The sequence below is a fragment of the Panulirus ornatus genome, chromosome 21 (genome assembly GCF_036320965.1).
Source record: "Panulirus ornatus isolate Po-2019 chromosome 21, ASM3632096v1, whole genome shotgun sequence".
In the NCBI taxonomy this organism is placed as follows: Eukaryota; Metazoa; Arthropoda; class Malacostraca; order Decapoda; family Palinuridae; genus Panulirus; species Panulirus ornatus.
In genome coordinates, this window is record NC_092244.1 from 30388359 (window position 1) to 30413375 (window position 25017).

Here is a 25017-nt window from a genome sequence, read left to right on the forward strand (position 1 = left end):
TTTGGGGTCTACTCCTGACCCCAGGTACTGCAGACGCGTCGCCTAAAATGGCGCAGCGCGGGTTTGCAGCGGGGCCAGAAGAAAAAAAAAAAACCCATCTGGACAGAAAGATTCATTATCTGGAGCCCTCCAGGGCTCGGGCGGGCCATGGACAATTACAGGGCGAGTGACTTGGAGACCCAGGAAGTTGTGTGTGTGTGTGTGTGTGTGATGTGAATATCTCCGCATTGGTCTGTCTGTGGAAGATTGAGGGAATACTCGAGAAGACTTTCTCCAAGTGTGAAGAGGCTTTTGAACTCTGGTACCTCCCGGTACATGCATTGTAGGTACAGGCTGGTTTATCTGGGGTTTTAAGTCTGGTTCTTGACCTGTATGGCTGTGTTATGTAATGACCTGCTGTCTGTTTTCTCTTTGTATGACCTCGTTGTTGAGCTGGGCAACACCTGTCACAACATACGACTGTCTGTGACAACGTATATAACTCGTTCGCGTCTTACATTAGGTAACTTGGTCACAAATATGATGACATACACCCTAGGCACATGTGACAAGATGTAACCAAGGTCACATTTGTGACAAAATATAACAAGGCCACACCTGTGACATATAACTAAAGTCACAAGACAACAGATATGTATATGTGACAACTGAGGGCGAGACAGACTCTTTTCAAAAAGAAAAACATGAGAATACTGTTAGTAAAGAGGTATCAAATGAGAATTTTGTTTGACAATGCGAAATTCCATTTCACAAGTTGCAGGCAGCGATCTAATATACAGAGATTAATTAGTTCAATATCTTCACGTGTGAGGGAGCCAAATTGTTCAACAAATCTTGAAAGTCACTGAGAGATGCTTAGAGAGTGAACTGCGGGTGGAGGAGAGAAGAGAAAGACGAGAGAGTAGAGGTGTTGGTGGGGAAGTAATTGGCATCGTGTGGGTAGGCGGAGCCGGGCATGCGCGAGGGAGGCCTCGCATGGCGGAGGTCCTGGGAGAAAGTCTTCCGGGCGAAGGTTGTCGTTGTGTCCCGTGTTGGACGTCTACATTGCAGAGCCATCATCAGTGACGTCTTCCGTGGCTCTTTCCTGCCGGATAAGCACGCCTCAGGCATGATCATAACCTTCAGGTACACTCAACATACTTGCATACACCTGGGTCATATACTTTGTTTATAATTGCCTACTTTTGTACTGTACGGGGAGGGAGTTTTGCACTCATGTACCTTCACCTGTTGAACCATTTCGATCGTACGACTTTTTCTTAAGCTTCTGTAATGCTGTTTGCTTTCACAGTTTTACCTTAGTATATTCCATTCATCCATTGCTATGGCAATATGAAAGGACTTCTTTGTATCTTCTATATTATGTGTTTCGCTTAATTTCTTGTTTTGGCCTTTGATTGTTCATTGCTTTCATCAAACTGGTTTGGATACTCGAAGGTTATGATCAAGTCACCCCTTATTCATCTCTCTTCTTTAGTTGAGAAATTTATGTCATGTAGCTTCCCACTGTAACACATTACAGTTCTGGTACCATATTTGTTGCCTTCCCTTGCATCTTCTCTATTAGCTCTTTATGCTTCTGTAATTGGCGAGACCAGAATTGGAAAACTTAGTTTGAGCGTAATGTAAGAGTGAACAACATCTTACTGAATATTTTCGTATCCATAAACTTGAATATTATTCTCGTATTTGCCATCAAACAGTTTGTTTTCTTTATAAATCACCCAGATGAAGCTCTGGCAACGTAACAAGGTAATGTCTCTTTTTTTTTTTCATACTATTCGCCATTTCCCGCATTAGCGAGGTAGCGTTAAGAACAGACAACTTGGCCTTTGAGGGAATATCCTCACCTGGCTCCCTTCTCTGTCCCTTCCTTTGGAAAATTAAGAAAAACGAGAGGGGATGATTTCCAGCCACCCGCTCCCTCCCCTTTTAGTCGCCTTCTACGACACGCAGGGAGTACGTGGGAAGTATTCTTTCTCCCCTATCCCCAGGGATATATATATATATATATATATATATATATATATATATATATATATATATATATATGGTGAAATTGCACTTCAGTAGGAGTTCATACGATTTTAGTTACCGTAATTTTTCTATACATGTTTCGTGGAGACAATCCACCTCATCATCAGCTGCCAGTACTAAACAAAGTTATTCCAATCCCAACATCACACTTGTTTCCGCCATACACCACCAACCTCTCTAGGCCAAGCACTGTCTGGTATGTGTAGTCGTAACCCTTGTAAGGGAGGGTGATTAAGGGGGGTCAGGTGGCGGAGGTTGACCTGGGTAGCTGGGTGTGTCATGAACAACTTTTTCTTTGTGTTCGTATATTATCAATTCTCTCGTATTGATTTGGTTAATGCTAGGGTTGGCTTTAAAATTGCCTGAGGGCAAATTAAAGTTCTTAGTATTTAGCAATTAAGACAGATTCTTTGACTTTACGTATAAAATCATAGGATTTTTATGATCAATGGCGTGATCATTTTCATGACAATGTTTAGCGATCGCGTTTTTGCGGTTTTCTGGAATCATTGCCAGTAACACGTCTCCTTTATAATAGACATATGGTTAAAACACACATGGCGTCTCTCTTCCTCCCCCTACGCTTCCTGTTAGCCAAGGCAAACTGCTTCTTGTATAAGGTGCAATGTGGCGTGCGATAACTTCCATTAGTATCCTGAGGTAAACAGTGTTGTACGTCTGGCACGCGACCAACTCACCTCCCATACAAAAACACCTGATGCAAACCTAGGCGCTCCCCACCGCTTAATACCATATGTTCAAATATTTCGTAGTAATTCAACTCTCTTTGGACATGTGTCGTCAGCATTCTACTAACGGAAGGCTATATTTATTTTCTTGTGTCTAATCTTGCCGGAAGAAAGTTTTATTAAAGACTTAAATTATGTAAATTAGATATACAGTGGTGGTGGTTTTTTTTTTCTAGAATGTTCCGGAGCACATGAAGATTCGTTCTGCCAACGACTTTTTGTGTACCAACTTAATTTAACCTAATTAACCTAACCGTAGACAAACATGGCTGGGCGGGTCATTTAACTTAATTAACCTAACCGTAGATAAACATGGGGGAGGGGGGGGGGGACTCCAGGTAATCTAATGGTCGTTTTTTCTCTGGTTAATGTCTGTTGTCTGATCAGGGTCCTGACGTCACGAATATCTGCTGTTAAGGGCCATTTTCTCACGTTTACCCACGTCATTTTCTACCAATTTAATACGATTTTTCCCTCTCTCACGCAAAACCCATTTTCTGTTCCCTGTGTCAACGCCAAGGCCAGCGATTAGAAAACGTGATTCCCCCCCACAACAATATAAGCAGAGGAAACACCTTTGTTAAGGCCATAATAACTACCAATTAGACTGCTTGTAACGGTGCGTGAATGCTGTTTAGAGTCATTTACGGCATCAGTAATGTCAAGCACGAAAAGAATGAATAGAGCGAAGCGAGAAACTGTTTTTACGGAAGGAAATAAACCGACATTACATTGTTGGAAAACACACGTTTTGAGATGAAAGTCATTTCAATTTTGTAAATGAGTGAAACGGACCTGAGACCCAGTTTTCTTCAGAGAACCGTGAGAAATTAGTGTGTTGCTAGACGCTTGGGAATTGTAAAAGGTTGAGGGCTGAAGAGGAGAATGAATTCATGGGACCATCACTGGAATATTTCTACCAAATGTGAATGAAATTCGACTGGTTAGAAAAGCCATGCGTTGCTATGCATAATGGCGTGTGGTTCTTAAGTTTAGGTTTAGTATTATTTCTCTCTCTAAATAGCCCATCGTTTTTAAAAAAGGCTTCTTGTTCATTTATGTCCCTTCTTTTTTTAGACGATTTATTGTCGATAGTTAACGTTTTATAATTTACTGTCGATTGTTTACGTTTTGTAATTTGTCGATAGTTTACGTTTTATAATTTATTGTCGATAGTTTACGTTTTATAATTTGTTGTCGATTGTTTACGTTTGATAGTTTACGTTTTATAATTCATTGTCGATAGTTTTCGTTTTATAATTTATTGTCGATAGTTTACGTTTTGTAATTCATTGTCGAGTTTACGTTTTATAATTTATTGTCGATAGTTTACGTTTTGTAATTCATTGTTGATAGTTTACGTTTTGTAATTTATTGTCGATAGTTTACGTTTTATAATTTATTGTCGATAGTTTACGTTTTGTAATTCAGTGTCGATAGTTTACGTTTTATAATTTAATGTCGATAGTTTACGTTTTGTAATTCATTGTTGATAGTTTACGTTTTATAATTTATTGTCGATAGTTTACGTTTTGTAATTTATTGTCGATAGTTTACGTTTTATAATTCATTGTCGATAGTTTACGTTTTATAATTTATTGTCGATAGTTTACGTTTTGTAATTTATTGTCGATAGTTTACGTTTTATAATTTATTGTCGATAGTTTACGTTTTGTAATTCATTGTTGATAGTTTACGTTTTATAATTTATTGTCGATAGTTTACGTTTTGTAATTTATTGTCGATAGTTTACGTTTTATAATTTAATGTCGATAGTTTACGTTTTGTAATTCAGTGTCGATAGTTTACGTTTTATAATTTATTGTCGATAGTTTACGTTTTATAATTTATTGTCGATTGTTTACGTTTGATAGTTTACGTTTTGTAATTTGTCGATAGTTTACGTTTTATAATTTAATGTCGATAGTTTACGTTTTATAATTTATTGTCGATAGTTTACGTTTTATAATTTATTGTCGATAGTTTACGTTTTATAATTTATTGTCGATAGTTTACGTTTTATAATTTATTGTCGATAGTTTACGTTTTATAATTTATTGTCGATAGTTTACGTTTTATAATTTAATGTCGATAGTTTACGTTTTATAATTTATTGTCGATAGTTTACGTTTTATAATTTATTGTCGATAGTTTACGTTTTATAATTTATTGTCGATTGTTTACGTTTTATAATTTATTGTCGATAGTTTACGTTTGTAACTGTTGATAGTTTAATGTTGATTGTTTTCAGTATTGTTATGTGCCAGTCTAAGATCCACAACCATAGGTTGTGTGAAACATTTTGTCTATGTTTATTCATTGAGTCTTGGCGTATAATGATAGCTTGAAACTCAGGTTCTCCCATGTCTTTATCTCGTGAAAACTTTTTTAATATATTCCGTTTTGTTTGTATCCGTTTAAGTGATTCCAATTTGGGTTCGTATGGTTGTTATTTAACCTTGACGACCCTTCCGCTGTCGTGTGTAGCGAGTAGTTCGCTCGTTACCCCAAAGTGCAGTTGTGCGCCTCCTCCTTAGTGAAGCCATGTCCCCCCGCCCTAAACCCGGGATGGCTTTCCGCACCGCTAAGCTTCCAATTAGCTTTCGCACCCCTAGAGCTCGGCACGCCCTAAGCTTTAGCCGGGCCTTTCATACGCCGCGTGCTCGAGGTATGACCTTGATCTAATCAACGCAGTGTGGGAGGGCGTAGCGTAGTCTAACACGTGCAAACACCTGTCGTACAAAACCCCATTGCACTTCCGGGATGCGGATCTTGCATATATGTATATAATATTATATATATATTTATATATATATATATATATATATATAAAAACCCTGGGGATAGGGAGAAAGAATATTTCCCCACGTATTCCCTGGTGTCGTAGAAGGCGACTAAAGGGAGGGAGCGGTGGCTGGAAATCCTCCCCTCTCACTTTTTTTTTTTAATTTTCCAAAAGAGGGAACAGAGAAGGGGCCCAGGTGAGGATATTCCCTCAGTGGCCAGTCCTCTGTTCTCAACGCTACCTCGCTAATGCGGGAAATGGCGAATAGTATGAAAGAAAAAAGAAAATATATATATATATATATATATATATATATATATATATATATATATATATATATATATATATATATATAAGCTTTGCGGAAGATGAAAGCCGGCAAGGCAGCAGGTTTGGATGGTATTGCAGTGGAATTTATTAAAAAAGGGGGTGACTGTATTGTTGACTGGTTGGTAAGGTTATTTAATGTATGTATGACTCATGGTGAGGTGCCTGAGGATTGGCGGAATGCTTGCATAGTGCCATTGTACAAAGGCAAAGGGGATAAGAGTGAGTGCTCAAATTACAGAGGTATAAGTTTGTTGAGTATTCCTGGTAAATTATATGGGAGGGTATTGATTGAGAGGGTGAAGGCATGTACAGAGCATCAGATTGGGGAAGAGCAGTGTGGTTTCAGAAGTGGTAGAGGATGTGTGGATCAGGTGTTTGCTTTGAAGAATGTATGTGAGAAATACTTAGAAAAGCAAATGGATTTGTATGTAGCATTTATGGATCTGGAGAAGGCATATGATAGAGTTGATAGAGATGCTCTGTGGAAGGTATTAAGAATATATGGTGTGGGAGGCAAGTTGTTAGAAGCAGTGAAAAGTTTTTATCGAGGATGTAAGGCATGTGTACGTGTAGGAAGAGAGGAAAGTGATTGGTTCTCAGTGAATGTAGGTTTGCGGCAGGGGTGTGTGATGTCTCCATGGTTGTTTAATTTGTTTATGGATGGGGTTGTTAGGGAGGTAAATGCAAGAGTTTTGGAAAGAGGGGCAAGTATGAAGTCTGTTGGGGATGAGAGAGCTTGGGAAGTGAGTCAGTTGTTGTTCGCTGATGATACAGCGCTGGTGGCGGATTCATGTGAGAAACTGCAGAAGCTGGTGACGGAGTTTGGTAAAGTGTGTGGAAGAAGAAAGTTAAGAGTGAATGTCAATAAGAGCAAGGTTATTAGGTACAGTAGGGTTGAGGGTCAAGTCAATTGGGAGGTGAGTTTGAATGGTGAGAGGCTGGAGGAAGTGAAGTGTTTTAGATATCTGGGAGTGGATCTGTCAGCGGATGGAACCATGGAAGCGGAAGTGGATCATAGGGTGGGGGAGGGGGCGAAAATTTTGGGAGCCTTGAAAAATGTGTGGAAGTCGAGAACATTATCCCGGAAAGCAAAAATGGGTATGTTTGAAGGAATAGTGGTTCCAACAATGTTGTATGGTTGCGAGGCGTGGGCTATGGATAGAGTTGTGCGCAGGAGGATGGATGTGCTGGAAATGAGATGTTTGAGGACAATGTGTGGTGTGAGGTGGTTTGATCGAGTAAGTAACGTAAGGGTAAGAGGGATGTGTGGAAATAAAAAGAGCGTGGTTGAGAGAGCAGAAGAGGGTGTTTTGAAGTGGTTTGGGCACATGGAGAGAATGAGTGAGGAAAGATTGACCAAGAGGATATATGTGTCGGAGGTGGAGGGAACGAGGAGAAGAGGGAGACCAAATTGGAGGTGGAAAGATGGAGTGAAAAGGATTTTGTGTGATCGGGGCCTGAACATGCAGGAGGGTGAAAGGAGGGCAAGGAATAGAGTGAATTGGAGCGATGTGGTATACAGGGGTTGACGTGCTGTCAGTGGATTGAATCAAGGCATGTGAAGCGTCTGGGGTAAACCATGGAAAGCTGTGTAGGTATGTATATTGCGTGTGTGGACGTGTGCATGTACATGTGTATGGGGGGGGTTGGGCCATTTCTTTCGTCTGTTTCCTTGCGCTACCTCGCAAACGCGGGAGACAGCGACAAAGTATAAAAAAAAAAAAAAAAAAAAAAAAAAATATATATATATATATATATATATATATATATATATATATATATATATATATATATATATATATGGTGAAATTGCACTTCAGTAGGAGTTCATACGATTTTAGTTACCGTAATTTTTCTATACATGTGGCAGGACATGTTTCGTGGAGACAATCCACCTCATCATCAGGTGCCAGTACTTAAACAAAGTTATTCCAATCCCAACATCACAACATCACACTTGGTTCCGCCATACACCGCCAACCTCTCTAGGCCAAGCACTGTCTGGTATGTGTGGTCGTAACCCTTGTAAGGGAGGGTGATTAAGGGGGGTCAGGTGGCGGAGGTTGACCTGGGTAGCTGGGTGTGTCATGAACAACTTTTTCTTTGTGTTCGTATATTATCAATTCTCTCGTATTGATTTGGTTAATGCTAGGATTGGCTTTAAAATTGCCTGAGGGCAAATTAAAGTTCTTAGTATTTAGCAATTAAGACAGATTCAATGACTTTGCGCATAAAATCATAGGATTTTCATGATCAAATGGCGTGATCATATTCATGACAATGTTTAGCGATCGCATTTTTGCGGTTTTTTGAAATCAGTGCCAGTAACACGTCTCATTTATAATAGACATATGGTTAAAACACACATGGCGTCTCTCTTCCTCCCCCTACGCTTCCTGTTAGCCAAGGCAAACTGCTTCTTGTATAAGGTGCAATGTGGCGTGCGATAACTTCCATTAGTATCCTGAGGTAAACAGTGTTGTACGTCTGGCACGCGACCAACTCACCTCCCATACAAAAACACCTGATGCAAACCTAGGCGCTCCCCACCGCTTAATACCATATGTTCAAATATTTCGTAGTAATTCAACTCTCTTTGGACATGTGTCGTCAGCATTCTACTAACGGAAGGCTATATTTATTTTCTTGTGTCTAATCTTGCCGGAAGAAAGTTTTATTAAAGACTTAAATTATGTAAATTAGATATACAGTGGTGGTGGTTTTTTTTTTCTAGAATGTTCCGGAGCACATGAAGATTCGTTCTGCCAACGACTTTTTGTGTACCAACTTAATTTAACCTAATTAACCTAACCGTAGACAAACATGGCTGGGCGGGTCATTTAACTTAATTAACCTAACCGTAGATAAACATGGGGGAGGGGGGGGGACTCCAGGTAATCTAATGGTCGTTTTTTCTGTGGTTAATGTCTGTTGTCTGATCAGGGTCCTGACGTCACGAATATCTGCTGTTAAGGGCCATTTTCTCACGTTTACCCACGTCATTTTCTACCAATTTAATACGATTTTTCCCTCTCTCACGCAAAACCCATTTTCTGTTCCCTGTGTCAACGCCAAGGCCAGCGATTAGAAAACGTGATTCCCCTCCACAACAATATAAGCAGAGGAAACACCTTTGTTAAGGCCATAATAACTACCAATTAGACTGCTTGTAACGGTGCGTGAATGCTGTTTAGAGTCATTTACGGCATCAGTAATGTCAAGCACGAAAAGAATGAATAGAGCGAAGCGAGAAACTGTTTTTACGGAAGGAAATAAACCGACATTACATTGTTGGAAAACACACGTTTTGAGATGAAAGTCATTTCAATTTTGTAAATGAGTGAAACGGACCTGAGACTCAGTTTTCTTCAAAGAACCGTGAGAAATTAGTGACTTGCTAGACGCTTGGGAATTGTAAAAGGTTGAGGGCTGAAGAGGAGAATGAATTCATGGTACCATCACTGGAATATTTCTACCAAATGTGAATGAATATTCGACTGGTTAGAAAAGCCATGCGTTGCTATGCATAATGGCGTGTGGTTCTTAAGTTTAGGTTTAGTATTATTTCTCTCTCTAAATAGCCCATCGTTTTTAAAAAAGGCTTCTTGTTCATTTGTCCCTTTTTTTTTTAGACGATTTATTGTCGATAGTTTACGTTTTATAATTTACTGTCGATTGTTTACGTTTGATAGTTTACGTTTTGTAATTTGTCGATAGTATACGTTTTATAATTTATTGTCGATAGTTAACGTTTTATAATTTACTGTCGATTATTTACGTTTGATAGTTTACGTTTTGTAATTTGTCGATAGTTTACGTTTTATAATTTATTGTCGATAGTTTACGTTTTATAATTTACTGTCGATTGTTTACGTTTGATAGTTTACGTTTTATAATTTGTTGTCGATTGTTTACGTTTGATAGTTTACGTTTTATAATTTATTGTCGATAGTTTACGTTTTGTAATTCAGTGTCGATAGTTTACGTTTTGTAATTCATTGTTGATAGTTTACGTTTTGTAATTCAGTGTCGATAGTTTACGTTTTGTAATTTATTGTCGATAGTTTACGTTTTATAATTTAATGTCGATAGTTTACGTTTTGTAATTCATTGTTGATAGTTTACGTTTTATAATTTAATGTCGATAGTTTACGTTTTGTAATTCATTGTCGATAGTTTACGTTTTATAATTTATTGTCGATTGTTTACGTTTGATAGTTTACGTTTTGTAATTTGTCGATAGTTTACGTTTTGTAATTCAGTGTCGATAGTTTACGTTTTGTAATTCAGTGTCGATAGTTTACGTTTTGTAATTTATTGTCGATAGTTTACGTTTTGTAATTTATTGTCGATTGTTTACGTTTGATAGTTTACGTTTTGTAATTCATTGTCGATAGTTTACGTTTTGTAATTCAGTGTCGATAGTTTACGTTTTGTAATTTGTCGATAGTTTACGTTTTGTAATTTATTGTCGATTGTTTACGTTTGATAGTTTACGTTTTATAATTTAATGTCGATAGTTTACGTTTTGTAATTTATTGTCGATTGTTTACGTTTGATAGTTTACGTTTTATAATTTTTTGTCGATAGTTTACGTTTTATAATTTATGTCGATAGTTTACGTTTTGTAATTTGTCGATAGTTTACGTTTTGTAATTCAGTGTCGATAGTTTACGTTTTGTAATTTATTGTCGATAGTTTACGTTTTATAATTTATTGTCGATAGTTTACGTTTTATAATTTATTGTCGATAGTTTTCGTTTTATAATTTAATGTCGATAGTTTACGTTTTGTAATTTGTCGATAGTTTACGTTTTATAATTTTTTGTCGATAGTTTACGTTTTGTAATTCAGTGTCGATAGTTTACGTTTTGTAATTTATTGTCGATAGTTTACGTTTTGTAATTCAGTGTCGATAGTTTACGTTTTGTAATTTATTGTCGATTGTTTACGTTTGATAGTTTACGTTTTGTAATTTATTGTCGATAGTTTTCGTTTTATAATTTATGTCGATAGTTTACGTTTTGTAATTCAGTGTCGATAGTTTACGTTTTATAATTTATTGTCGATAGTTTACGTTTTGTAATTCAGTGTCGATAGTTTACGTTTTGTAATTCATTGTTGATAGTTTACGTTTTATAATTTGTTGTCGATTGTTTACGTTTGATAGTTTACGTTTTATAATTTACTGTCGATTGTTTACGTTTGATAGTTTACGTTTTATAATTTGTTGTCGATTGTTTACGTTTTGTAATTCAGTGTCGATAGTTTACGTTTTGTAATTTGTCGATAGTTTACGTTTTGTAATTTGTCGATAGTTTACGTTTTGTAATTTGTCGATAGTTTAGTTTTATAATTTATTGTCGATAGTTACGTTTTATAATTTGTTGTCGATTGTTTACGTTTGATAGTTTACGTTTTGTAATTCATTGTTGATAGTTTACGTTTTGTAATTTGTCGATAGTTTAGTTTTGTAATTTGTCGATAGTTTACGTTTTGTAATTCATTGTCGATAGTTTACGTTTTATAATTTGTTGTCGATTGTTTACGTTTGATAGTTTACGTTTTATAATTTAATGTCGATAGTTTACGTTTTGTAATTTATTGTCGATAGTTTACGTTTTGTAATTCAGTGTCGATAGTTTACGTTTTGTAATTTGTCGATAGTTTACGTTTTGTAATTCATTGTTGATAGTTTACGTTTTGTAATTCAGTGTCGATAGTTTACGTTTTATAATTTATTGTCGATAGTTTACGTTTTGTAATTCAGTGTCGATAGTTTACGTTTTGTAATTCAGTGTCGATAGTTTACGTTTTATAATTTTTTGTCGATAGTTTACGTTTTGTAATTCAGTGTCGATAGTTTACGTTTTGTAATTCAGTGTCGATAGTTTACGTTTTATAATTTGTTGTCGATTGTTTACGTTTGATAGTTTACGTTTTATAATTTACTGTCGATTGTTTACGTTTTGTAATTCAGTGTCGATAGTTTACGTTTTGTAATTCATTGTCGATAGTTTAGTTTTGTAATTTGTCGATAGTTTACGTTTTATAATTTATTGTCGATTGTTTACGTTTTATAATTTGTTGTCGATTGTTTACGTTTGATAGTTTACGTTTTGTAATTCATTGTCGATAGTTTACGTTTTATAATTTAATGTCGATAGTTTACGTTTTATAATTTATTGTCGATAGTTACGTTTTATAATTTAATGTCGATAGTTTACGTTTTGTAATTTATTGTCGATTGTTTACGTTTGATAGTTTACGTTTTATTAATTTATTGTCGATAGTTTTCGTTTTATAATTTATTGTCGATAGTTTACGTTTTATTAATTTATTGTCGATTGTTTACGTTTTATAATTTATTGTCGATAGTTTTCGTTTTATAATTTATTGTCGATAGTTTACGTTTTATAATTTGTTGTCGATTGTTTACGTTTGATAGTTTACGTTTTATAATTTATTGTCGATAGTTTACGTTTTATAATTTATTGTCGATAGTTTACGTTTTGTAATTAATTGTCGATAGTTTGTTTTATAATTTATTGTCGATAGTTTACGTTTTATAATTTATTGTCGATAGTTTACGTTTTATAATTTGTTGTCGATTGTTTACGTTTGATAGTTTACGTTTTATAATTTATTGTCGATAGTTTACGTTTTATAATTTATTGTCGATAGTTTACGTTTTGTAATTCATTGTCGATAGTTTACGTTTTATAATTTATTGTCGATAGTTTACGTTTTATAATTTATTGTCGATAGTTTACGCTGTATAATTTATTGTCGATAGTTTACGCTGTATAATTTATTGTCGATAGTTTACGTTTGTAATTTTTGATAGTTTAATGTTGATAGTTTTCAGTATTGTTATGTGCCAGTCTAAGATCGACAGCCATAGGTTGTGTGAAACATTTTGTCTATGTTTATTCATTGAGTCTTGCATATAATGATAGCTTGAAACTCAGGTTCTCCCATGTCTTTATCTCGTGAAAACTTTTTTAATATATTCCGTTTTCTTTGTATCCCTTTAAGTGATTCCAATTTGGGTTCGTATGGTTGTTATTTAACCTTGACGACCCTTCCGCTGTCGTGTGTAGCGAGTAGTTCGCTCGTTACCCCAAAGTGCAGTTGTGCGCCTCCTCCTTAGTGAAGCCATGTCCCCCCGCCCTAAACCCGGGATGGCTTTCCGCACCGCTAAGCTTCCAATTAGCTTTCGCACCCCTAGGGCTCGGCACGCCCTAAGCTTTAGCCGGGCCTTTCATACGCCGCGTGCTCGAGGTATGACCTTGATCTAATCAACGCAGTGTGGGAGGGCGTAGCGTAGTCTAACACGTGCAAACACCTGTTGTACAAAACCCCATTGCACTTCCGGGATGCGGATCTTACATATATGTATACCGTAAGATCAATGTATCTTGCTTGCATGTATGATTATACATATCTAACAACGTACACCATGGAAGCTTTGAACTTGGTCCTACCTTGTCTATTTATGTTAGCTGAGATTGAACGGCCAACTGAAGCTCTAAGCAAGGTCGTCCCATTAACGATATATATATATATATATATATATATATATATATATATATATATATATATATATATATATATATATATATTCCTGGGGATAGGGGAGAAAGAATACTTCCCACGTATTCCCTGCGTGTCGTAGAAGGCGACTAAAAGGGAAGGGAGCGGTGGGCTGGAAATCCTCCCCTCTCGTTTTTTTTTTTTTTTCCTCTCCAAAAGAAGGAACAGAGAAGGGGGCCAGGTGAGGATATTCCCTCAAAGGCCCAGTCCTCAGTTCTTAACGCTAACTCGCTATCGCGGGAAATGGCGAACAGTATGAAAGATATATACATGTATGCATCCTAGCGTGAGCCAGGTATCCATTTTATCGGTCACCATCTCATGCGTCAATGGTCAGTATCGCGAACAGCTTCGTCAGGAAGGTGGTCTTGCCACTCGATATAACTTAATGCTTCCTTTCAGTGAATGTAACGACCTCAAAATTCCAAATGGTCATTCAACATCACTATTTTCTCTGACCTTGTTAGGGTCTCCAGTTCCAGTGACTTACTGAGAGGAGAATCGCTGATGTGGTTTTGATTTATAGAGTAATTTTAGGTATATTTATGGTAGGGTGGTAGCCATTTTACCCTTTGATTACTGCTATTGCTCTTCGTAGTCATCTGCTTCAGCGTATTTAGGTAGAATTTCCAGCTTGTTGAACTTCGTTATATAACGTTGTATAACATCACCAAGGACGTTATGGCATCCATAGCGAAAATTGCGTTAACCTTCTCAGATTTTATTTGTATTATTTTTCCGTAATTGTGAAATAAGCGATTTGTATCATAAACTTTTAGGTGTTACGAATAAATTGACATGAATAAACATGGAGGAGCGCGACATGTTTTCATGAAATTCCTTGATCATAATAGATCAGATATTGTTTACAGGAAATCGCAAAGTTCTTAAGATCTTTGTCAAACATTATCAAGATAAAAAGTAATAACGTAACGTAATCAAACCTGACCATAACTTAATATAATCCTAACCTGCGTAACCTAACGTAATCAAACCTAACCATAACTAATATATTCCTAACCTGCCCTAACTCGACGTAAACATAATATAATCAAAACCTCATCCAACCTAACCTAACTTTACCTGCGTAACCTAACGTAATCAATCTAACCATAACTTAATATATTCCTAACCTTCTCTAACTTGACTTAAACATAATATAATCAAAACCTCATCCACCCTAACCTAACCTAACCCAACCTAACGTAATCAAAGTTGACCATAATATGATCCTAACCTGCCTTAACTCAGCATAAACATAATGTAATCGAACCCTCAACTAACCTAACCTAACCAAACCTAGCCTAGCCTAACCTAACCCTCAACTAACCTAACCTAACCTAGCCTAACCTAACCTAACCTAACCTAACCTAACCCTCAAGTAACCTAACCTTACCTAACTCTCAACTAACCTAACCTAACCCTCAACTAACCTAACCTAACCTAACCTAACCTAACCCTCAAGTAACCTAACCTTACCTAACTCTCAACTAACCTAACCTAACCCTCAACTAACCTAACCTAACCTAACCTAAGCTAACCTAATCTAATCTAACCTAACTCTCACCTAACCTACCCTAACCTAACCTAGTTTAACATGCAGGAAACTTCAGATTCTTAAAGAAAGCTTGTGTCAAATCAATGCCACAACGAAAGTAGATTATTTTTTTATATATATACTGATGGATAACTGTCGTCCACAATTTTCCCTGACCCGAATTGAGAAATGTCTTACGAGAACATTGTTCAGAATTTCGTTCATAGCGAGTCCTGTAATCTGGATCATTATTATTATCTTGGCTTTTACTAGTCATTGTGTCTCCCACTCTCCGTGAACACTGGGGAAATTCGACCTTCCATTATTGTAAACTTACAATAGCATTTTTTCTCCCCTAATGATTCGTTCAAAAAGTATTTTGAACAAGAGGATTTTGCCATAGTGTAACAAGGAGAGATAATGTGGTTTTCGTGTGACGTGGAGTTTAGATAAATGAAGCTTAGTTGAGGGAAGTTATTTCATATGAAAAAAATGAAGAATATCTTTAATGTGATCGACTGAGCCTAGCCAAACCTAGAATAGGCCTAGCCTCCTGAGCCATGCCAGATCTAGAATAGGCCTAGCCGCCTGAGCCTAGCCAGACCTAGAATAGGCCTAGCCGCCTGAGCCATGCCAGACCTAGAATAGGCCTAGCCGCCTGAGCCATGCCAGACCTAGAAGCCTAGCCACCTGAGCCCAGCCAGATCTAGAAGCCTAGCCGCCTGAGCCCAGCCAAACCTAGAAGCCTAGCCGCCTGGGCCCAGCCGGACCTAGAAGCCTAGACGCCTGAGCCCAGCCAGACCTAGAAGCCTAGCCGCTTGAGCCCAGCCAGACCTAGAAGCCTAGCCGCTTGAGCCCAGCCAGACCTAGAAGCCTAGCCGCCTGAGCCCAGCCAGACCTAGAAGCCTAGCCGCCTGAGCCCAGCCAGACCTAGAAGCCTAGCCTCCTGAGCCATGCCGGATCTAGAAGCCTAGCCGCTTGAGCCCAGCCAGACCTAGAAGCCTAGCCGCCTGAGCCCAGCGAGACCTAGAAGCCTAGCCACCTGAGCCCAGCCAGACCTAGAAGCCTAGCCGCCTGAGCCCAGCCAGACCTAGAAGCCTAGCCTCCTGAGCCATGCCGGATCTAGAAGCCTAGCCGCCTGAGCCCAGCCAGACCTAGAAGCCTAGCTGCCTGAGCCTAGCCAGACCTAGAATAGGCCTAGCCTCCTGGGCCATGCCAAACCTAGAAGCCTAGCCTCCTGAGCCTCGCCAGGCCTAGAAGCCTAGCCTCCTGAGCCCAGCCAGACCTAGAAGCCTAGCCGCTGAGCCCAGGCAGATCTAGAAGCCTAGCCGCCTGAGCCCAGCCAGACCTGCAAGCCTAGCCGCCTGAGCCCAGCCAGACCTAGAAGCCTAGCCGCCTGAGCCCAGCCAGACCCAGAAGCCTAGCCTCCTAAGCCCAGCCAGACCTAGAAGCCTAGCCGCTGAGCCCAGGCAGATCTAGAAGCCTAGCCGCCTGAGCCCAGCCAGACCTGCAAGCCTAGCCGCCTGAGCCCAGCCAGACCTAGAAGCCTAGTCGCCTGAGCCCAGCCAGACCCAGAAGCCTAGCCTCCTGGGCCATGCCAAACCTAGAAGCCTAGCCGCCTGAGCCCAGCCAGACCTAGAAGCCTAGCCGCCTGAGCCCAGCCAGACCTAGAAGCCTAGCCTCCTGAGCCCAGCCAGACCTAGAAGCCTAGCCGCCTGAGCCCAGCCAGACCTAGAAGCCTAGCCGCCTGAGCCCAGCCAGACCTAGAAGCCTAGCCGCTGAGCCCAGCCAGACCTAGAAGCCTAGCCGCCTGAGCCCAGCCAGACCTAGAAGCCTAGCCTCCTGAGCCCAGCCAGACCTAGAAGCCTAGCCGCTGAGCCCAGGCAGATCTAGAAGCCTAGCCGCCTGAGCCCAGCCAGACCTGCAAGCCTAGCCGCTGAGCCCAGCCAGATCTAGAAGCCTAGCTTGAATGAGGTTAGCTAGGACCCTAACCACCACAGTTTCCTGCCTCGTCTTAAAAAGTCATTCGTATCTTGCACAGGAGAATGGCAACCACGTAGTGAGTTACGAAACAATGCGAGGGAAAGTAAACCACGTTATTATGTCACAGGAAAAATGGAATTAAAGGTTAAATAACATTTTCGTTCGTTGGGGAAATCAGAAAACGTAATGAAATATATAAAGAGAACGTTGCCAGGGGACTGACTGACCAACTAACTGCTCAGTTTCGCCAGTTATACTCAGAGTCAGCCGCCATGATGGAACCCCTAGTTATAATAGTCTTCGCTTTATACTCATCATTATATTAAGAGTGTCTTTACGTACCCTGGATTAATGGTCCTCTTCCGCTGGTCGATAGCCAGAGATTCAGCCACAGTCGTCTTCCATGTTGTCCCATAATGTAAACAATGGTCATAGATGAAGTGACATCTGGACAATGTTGATGTAAACATCTTCATGGCAAATATCGTCATGGCGTTACAAATGGTTTCCAGTACCATGAAGAGGATCCCATGTATATACATCATGGGATTCGATCCCTTTGAGTGAACGTGTATTACTCCGCCGATGAATTTCGTGAACTTAACGTTCTAAAATCAAATCATTGATTCGTACAAGTTTCAGAAACTAAATGGGATGAAAATGGTTCATTGGAGATGGGCTGCCGGCCATTACCACCTGCCATGGCGGAGTCTCCCTGCGACTCAGCCAAGCAGAGCAAATTATTTGTCTTCGATAAAATACGTCTATTAGTCGCGTTCAAATATGGCGTAGCGGCAGGTTGTCACACGGTGCACGAGCGTCTCCACCCATGGTGGTGGACACGCCTCATCTTGTCTATCGGTAAGTCCTGACCACCGTTCACGTATTTTAATAATCTGCAGTTGAATGATACAAGGACGAAGCAGAGATGACGTCAGGGTATTGGGATTGGAACGATGAGAAGGACAAGAGGCGTATATGAGATGTGATATATCTTAGTGGTGTGCTATATGGAGGGCGACGTATCGTCTTTGAGCAGTAGTTCCAAGGCGTATGAAGCGGAGCGTGTAAACCACAGAATGGTTTACTTTACCTTCGTACTTCTTATTTTTGCACTCTCAGACGTCAACAGTTACATCTTTCCACACATTCTTCAGTGCCTCCAGAACCTTCGCCCCCTCACCCACCCAATGACTCACTTCTCCTTCCATGTTTCCATTTGCCGCTATGTCCGACTCTAAACACTCCCTTAAATCATTCACTTTCTGCAGTTTTTCTCCATTCGAACTCGCACCCAAACTAACCTGACCATAACATAATCACGACCATGATCTACTGGACGACCATGACTCACTCACGACCATGATCTACTGGACGACCATGACTCACTCACGACCATGAGCTACTGGACGACCATGACTCATACTCACGACCATGATCTACTGGACGACCATGACTCATACTCACGACCATGATCTACTGGACGACCATGACTCACTCACGACCATGATCTACTGGACGACCATGACTCATACTCACGACCATGATCTACTGGACGACCATGACTCATACTCACGACCATGAGCTACAGGACGACCATGACTCATACTCACGACCATGATCTACTGGACGACCATTACTCATACTCACGACCATGATCTACTGGACGAACATGACTCATACTCACGACCATGATCTACTGGACGACCATGACTCATACTCACGACCATGATCTACTGGACGACCATGACTCATACTCACGATCATGATCTACTGGACGACCATTACTCATACTCACGACCATGATCTACTGGACGACCATGACTCATACTCACGACCATGATCTACTGGACGACCATGACTCATACTCACGACCATGATCTACTGGACGACCATGACTCATACTCACGACCATGAGCTACAGGACGACCATGACTCATACTCACGACCATGAGCTACAGGACGACCATGACTCATACGACCGTGACTGGACGACCATGACTCATACTCACGACCATGACTGGATGACCACGTAGAAATAAATAACTGAATAACGGTTTATTGGATCTAGACAACCAGTCGGCTGAGAATACAGAGTTGAGATATTACAGATATTACAGAAGTGGGAGGGCGACACAGGGTGACACATGGGATATACATAGCCAGGGTGATACATGGGATATACATAGCCAGGGTGACAACATGGGATATACATAGCCAGGGTGACAACATGGGATATACATAGCCAGGGTGACAACATGGGATATACATAGCCAGGGTGACACATGGGATATACATAGCCAGGGTGATACATGGGATATACATAGCCAGGGTGACAACATGGGATATACATAGCCAGGGTGACAACATGGGATATACATAGCCAGGGTGACACATGGGATATACATAGCCAGGGTGATACATGGGATATACATAGCCAGGGTGACACATGGGATATACATAGCCAGGGTGACACATGGGATATACATAGCCAGGGTGACAACATGGGATATACATAGCCAGGGTGATACATGGGATATACATAGCCAGGGTGATACATGGGATATACATAGCCTGGGTGATACATGGGATATACATAGCCAGGGTGATACATGGGATATACATAGCCAGGGTGACACATGGGATATACATAGCCAGGGTGATACATGGGATATACATAGCCAGGGTGATACATGGGATATACATAGCCAGGGTGACAACATGGGATATACATAGCCAGGGTGACAACATGGGATATACATAGCCAGGGTGATACATGGGATATACATAGCCAGGGTGATACATGGGATATACATAGCCAGGGTGACACATGGGATATACATAGCCAGGGTGACACATGGGATATACATAGCCAGGGTGACAACATGGGATATACATAGCCAGGGTGATACATGGGATATACATAGCCAGGGTGACAACATGGGATATACATAGCCAGGGTGATACATGGGATATACATAGCCAGGGTGATACATGGGATATACATAGCCAGGGTGATACATGGGATATACATAGCCAGGGTGATACATGGGATATACATAGCCAGGGTGATACATGGGATATACATAGCCAGGGTGATACATGGGATATACATAGCCAGGGTGACACATGGGATATACATAGCCAGGGTGACACATGGGATATACATAGCCAGGGTGACAACATGGGATATACATAGCCAGGGTGACACATGGGATATACATAGCCAGGATGACAACATGGGATATACATAGCCAGGGTGATACATGGGATATACATAGCCAGGGTGATACATGGGATATACATAGCCAGGGTGATACATGGGATATACATAGCCAGGGTGATACATGGGATATACATAGCCAGGGTGACAACATGGGATATACATAGCCAGGGTGACAACATGGGATATACATAGCCAGGTGACACATGGGATATACATAGCCAGGGTGACAACATGGGATATACATAGCCAGGGCGACACATACATATACAAGGATGATTGCATGAATAAGTAGTAATGGGTCGTACAGTATGAGCGTAATTGATCATTAAGTGATTGGATAGTTACAGTAATACAGTAGTTAATATACTAATTAGCCTTACAGAAAAAACTGAGGTGTGTCTTCACTTGGCTATTTACGTGTTCCTGGATTGTGTGTAGGAAGTACACAATATGGTATGTATAACACTGTCCGTGTGTGTCTCTCTCTTGTCTGTACGACCTGTGATGGGGAACAAGACGCGTTGCGGTGATGAACGGCCTGTTACAGCTGGGGGGAAGGCGGGGGGGGGGGGGGGAGGGGCAGTAGTTTACGGTCAAACTGCCTCGTTTGGGCTGCGGGGGGGGGCCGGGGGGGGGGGGACAGGGTCAGCGAGAGATGTGTGAAGTTTCCTTCGTATGTGACGCAAGATGGGGGGGGGGGCCCAGGAGGATCCTACCTACCCCCCCCCTCTTTTTCCCCCCCCCATGCCCTTCCTTCAAGCTGGTCCTTCGAGTGAGTGAGGAGGACCAAGCTTGGGTGTGGGGTAAGCTTAGGTAGACTGGAGATGGTGTATGTATAGACCTCCCTCAGCTTAATTGATGGGACTTGACGTCAACAGTGCACGACTCTCACAAAGCTTAGCTGCGATAATGTATTCCCTTAATGCAGCTTAATCTCTAAGTGCAGCTTAAATGCAGCTCAGGCCCTCGAGTGCAGCTTAATCCACTGCATCTTAATCTCAGACCTAGTTTAAAGCCTGAAGTTCAGCTTAATCCCTTGAGCTTAATCCTAGAAGTTCAGCTTAATCTCACGAGTTGAGCTTAATCCTAGAAGTTCAGCTTAATCCCTTGAGCTTAATCCTGGAAGTTCAGCTTAATCCCTTGAGCTTAATCCTGGAAGTTCAGCTTAATCCCTTGAGTGAACCTTGATCCTTCGAGTACAGTCTAACCCACAGAATGAAGCTTAGTCCAGCTTAGTCCAGCTTAATCCCTCGGGTGATGCTTAATTCACTGAGTGCAGCTTAATCCCTAAAAATTCAGCTTAATGGCAGAAGCTTACAGCCACCCACCACTTCGACTCCCCCCCCTCGTCCTGGGGTCACCAGGAGGGGGATTCGAACTGTAGTTCCGTGGTGTGTAACGCCCTCGAGAGCCAACACACACACACACACACACACACACACACACACACACGGGGATCGAACCCCGCGACTCAAGATAATTGGCTGTCTGGCGCTACACGCTGGCAACCCCATCACGTGATCTTGAACAGGCAGTTAGGGATGACCTGGTGTGGGCAACACTCGTACCGCCCATCTGGTGACCCCCAGGTCGTTTTCTGTACACCGTTTGGTGGCAAACGAGGCAATTCAAGTGTCCTTGTGCTCGTAAGAATCAAATACCAATGGTATGAAATTTGTAACATTCTATGGTATTTTTTCTTGTAGCTTGCTGTAACACACACACTCACACACACACACACACACACACCACACACACACACACACACACACACACACACACACACACACACACACACACACACACGGCGAAGCTCAACTTTCTACCAGAAAAAAAATCACCAAAATTGGTGTGTGATTTCGTGTATGACTTTAAGGTTGGCAATATATTATCCCAATTTCGTCTCCAGTTTTCCAGTAATATCCAGTTTTGGCGCCTTCAGACAATTGTTCTTTCCTCTTCTATGTCGTTGACAAGTGCGAATTACTGCCATCTGTTCCATATCGACTCATACCCGCCTTTCATTCAAGAAAAAAGTAAAAAAAAATGGTCTTCATAGGAGCATGTGATGGCAACACTTAGTGAGGGGGGGAAGGGTTTCATCTCTGACCCCAGCGTTGGTAACAACTGTTCAGGTCAAGGGCTGGGGATTGCTTCCTGCACAGGTCAGTGAGCCAGGTCACTCTACACACACACACACACACACACACACACACACACACACACACTTTGTTTTTCCAGTCTAAGATGTAGTTACGTGCCTGTTCCAACCTCACCCAACCAAATACAACTTAATTTAACGTAACTTAGCGTCATAAAAAGTTAGGGGGAGGAGAAGGTAACTTTCAGATTATTCTTAATCAATTATTCAAGATAATTAATAAACTTACATAATAATTGTATCATCTGAGAGATGGTATTCTATGGCCGGCAGGTTGCTGCCTGCTGCCAGACATCGGGTTCAAACTGTCGTACAGGAGGAAAGATAATAGAGTTCTGCCAAAAAGACTGATTAAGTTTACTTGAGATGGTGTTTAATTGTGGTCTGTGAGAGTGGTCTGTATACGTGAGGACCATCTGAAATAGTTGGACAGGTTTCCAAAGTGGTCTCCACTATTTTCTTTCAATCTTTTTAAAAGCAAAACATTCAGTTGGTGGTAGGTTCTGAGGCTTCTCATGTGTAAGCACTTTTATTTAAAATTACCGAGTAACCGGTTACATATTTAATATACAAACTGATTTGTATGCAATGTTTTTGTTGCTTGCCCTGTGTGTAAAAGTCTTCCCTTAATAATTCTGTTGGCTGTTTATATATATATATATATATATATATATATATATATATATATATATATATATATATATATATATATATATATATTGGAAAGGATCACAATTTTGCACGTCCTATCTTTGTCTCTTCGATGTATATCAACTGACTGTTATATTTCTCTCTTGTGTCTCCCCTGATGATATGATTATTACACGAAAGTGCACTTGGGAACTTTTTGTGTTTCATTTTCCCCGTGGACTCATATGAATATATATATATATATATATATATATATATATATATATATATATATATATATATATATATATATATATATATATATATATATATATATTTATATCTGATGGTTTATCTTCACACATGGATCCGTGGAATTGGAACTAGTTACGTGGGTTCGAGTCTCATCACTGTACTGTTAGGAGGAATTGCTATAAGAATACCTTGCCTTTTAGTCTGTCTGTGTGTATGTCAACTTTAAATTGTATTTACTTACGCCCCTTAAATGCACATGGTTGGTTCAATATAAACGTATTTCTTTTATTCTTGACCCCTTCTATATATGTGCTAAGAATAAGAGCTAATTACTCTCTCTCTCAAGATATATTGTTTAATCGTATGATGACAGTAATTACTGGGCGTATGAAGATAACATTTTGATTTATTTCGAGCAAGTCATGTGAGTCGTACACCATCAACCATGTGTATTCAGGGAGAGATGAACCAGCCACGTATACAACGCCATTGTCAGAGAAAACATTGAACTTTACATTCAATTTCCTTTGAATTTGGGACGATTTTTTTCATAGTTTCTAACTTTGAGGTTAATTTGGACTGCTAAGCCCATAGGATGATAATTCTAACTGATAATTGTGTTGTTTATTGCCATTTATTAGTTTTTTATGATTATTGCCATTTATTAGGTTTTTTGTTAAGATGGATTATGGCCATTTTTTAGGTTTTTTATATGTCGTAGCTTTGTTTCTTAATGATTTTAATCATATATTTAATTAACATCCATCGAACTAATTTTGTTGGTTCCGCTAATGTTTTCCCGATACACCATTGATAATTCTTCACCACATAATTGATTTATATCAATAATACAATTGATAAAGATAATCGAAGCACATACCCCATTAAGCGTTTGTCGTGACGTCACTGAGATTCGAATGCCTGGCTTGCTGCCAGATCTGCGCAGCCAGGCGTACGAAATGAACCTTTTTTTTTTCTTTTGGGAAAATATGAGCCAAAGAAACGAATTTCCGTGCCGTACACAGAGCAGAAGAACACTCCAGGTCGTATTGAAAGAACAGGATACTACGAAAAACTGGAGGTAATTACGGGAAATGCGCCATAGTGAAACAAATGGATGTGTTTGGTGACGCTGGATGAACAGCTGTTTCGTTTCGTAAATAAAAAAGAAATAGAGAAAGTTATGTGTATTTTCTATAACCACACACTATAACCACACACTATAACCATTTCGTGTGTGGATGGGTTGTAAGGAAGGAAGTCCATGGTACGCGAACACGATGTTCTAAGGGGAAAAGAAAGGACATAATAAAATTGATGTATCTTGTTTAGCCTCGTAAGATGGACTATTCCTGTGCTAACTAAATATTATCATGGAAATGTTAACTGATAAATCTTGTTATCAAGAAAACATTACCTGTGTTAGATCTTGTTAACAAGGAAACATTAACTGTGTTAGATCTTGTTAACAAGGAAATATTAACTGTGTTAGATCTTGTTAACAAGGAAACATTAACTGTGTTAGATCTTGTTAACAAGGAAATATTAACTGTGTTAGATCTTGTTAACAAGGAAAGATTAACTGTGTTAGATCTTGTTAACAAGGAAACATTACCTGTGTTAGATCTTGTTAACAAGGAAATATTAACTGTGTTAGATCTTGTTATCAAGAAAACATTACCTGTGTTAGATCTTGTTAACAAGGAAACATTAACTGTGTTAGATCTT

The 25017-nt window shown here is 39.9% G+C and overlaps 1 protein-coding gene across 4 annotated transcripts in view; it reads left to right on the plus strand.

Moving 5' to 3' along the window:
- Positions 1–25017, plus strand: part of LOC139756440 (neuron navigator 2-like) — a 368656-nt gene that overhangs the window by 107342 nt on the left and 236297 nt on the right. The window contains exon 1 of one of the 4 annotated variants that reach the window (XM_071675887.1): positions 1041–1125. The exons of the other annotated variants lie outside the window; for them this stretch is intronic. The gene's annotated coding sequence lies outside the window, so the exon portion shown is untranslated. Of the gene's footprint in view, positions 1–1040; positions 1126–25017 lie in introns of those variants that run through there. 4 annotated transcript variants of the gene reach the window in all.